Source organism: Hippichthys cyanospilos, chromosome 9 (genome assembly GCF_059441005.1).
Source record: "Hippichthys cyanospilos isolate Australia breed blue-spotted pipefish chromosome 9, RoL_Hcya_1.0, whole genome shotgun sequence".
Classification (NCBI taxonomy): domain Eukaryota; kingdom Metazoa; phylum Chordata; class Actinopteri; order Syngnathiformes; family Syngnathidae; genus Hippichthys; species Hippichthys cyanospilos.
The window spans coordinates 9730580-9732150 of NC_142377.1; positions in this window are offsets into that span (position 1 = coordinate 9730580).

Here is a 1571-nt window from a genome sequence, read left to right on the forward strand (position 1 = left end):
CCACCCCCACCTCAACCCCCCCCCCCCCCCCCCCCCCCCACACACACACACACACACACTTCTCTCTGCCTGTCAATCTGCAAGACAGCACCTTCAGTGCCAACAGGATAAAACAAACCTGCTGATGGATTCCTCTGGATTTTCCAGGTTTAGTCACCATGTTTTCTGCCAACACCTGAAGCATGTTGTTGCAGTGCTTTTCCACCTCTCTATGTTCTATAACGCTGAACAAAACTCAAGTCAACACATATTAATATGCAACCTTATTAAAGTTTGACTTTCTTACTGCAGAAAGCAAAATGGAGATGAAAGTAAATTATTTTCTGCACAACACTTTTCTGCACAACACTTTTTCCCCCAAAATTCCAAATTTGTTCATATGTACTGTAAACAAATAAACATATAAAGAACAATAATGAAAAAAATGCACAATGAATGAATGAAACATATTGTTAAAGGGGTCATTTCTTGCAATAACATGCTCTATGTTACCAAATTCGCCAAATATATTAATTTGTTTTTGTAATATTAATTAAGCAGTAAAAGCTACATGCTTGTATTTATCCAAGAGGGTGGCCATTTTGCTACTTGCTCCCGACTGAAAAATGACATCACTCTTGTTTAGGGCTCAAGTGACGACCAATCACGGTTCACCATTTTTATTTATTTTTTTATTTTTTTAAATTTGGTCGTGTATTATACATGTGATTGGTTGTTGCCTAAGCCTTGAGCAGCTGTGATGTTATTTCTAGGAAACAGTAAGTAGTGAAATGGCCACCCCAAACATAATATAATTCACAATGTCGCATTTAGACAAGTGGGAGATGATAGAATATATTATTGTAAAAAAAAAAAAAAATGCAGTTGACTTCTCCTTTAATGAAGAAAATAAAGAAAAGGAAAAAAAATAATCCTTTAATTTTGCCAATTTCACTTATTCAACAAGAACACCCAATTTAAACTGTAACATGAAAAGTTACTCGAACAGGATAATAAACATCGATTATTACGTTAATAGATATAGTTATATCATGAAATAAATTGCATTTAAGAAAAAGGTGTGCAACAAACAACGTATTTGACAAAAAACTGCGACTTTTTTTACAGTCAGATTTTCTTCATTTATGTTGAAAAAAACGTGTTTTGACTGAATATACAAATAGTAGCAGTCTCAAAAACAAAAATATAAAAGGGTCGTCTGGTTTCATGATACGCCTTTTGGTATTTCACAAACCAAAGGATTTGACTTTTTTTTAAAAGGATATTTCGTGCTTATAAAATGCACATAGCAAATTTGTGTTTATTTGGAAGCAGAGCTCCACGTCCATTCAGAACCGTCCTCAACGTTTTCCAATTAGTTGGGACTCATCAACCTGTAAAAAAAATATTGCATGCTAAACAGAGTCGAACAGGATTGAAAAATATCATATGTGACTTTCTTTGTGCGGGATCCACTACTACAGTCCGGCGTGATTAAAAAGCTCCACCCCGAATGAAGTTGCAATGAGCCCTTCCCTCTTTGACTTTGCTGTTCTCTCCATTTCACCATTCACTCTCCGTATCATCGTCTG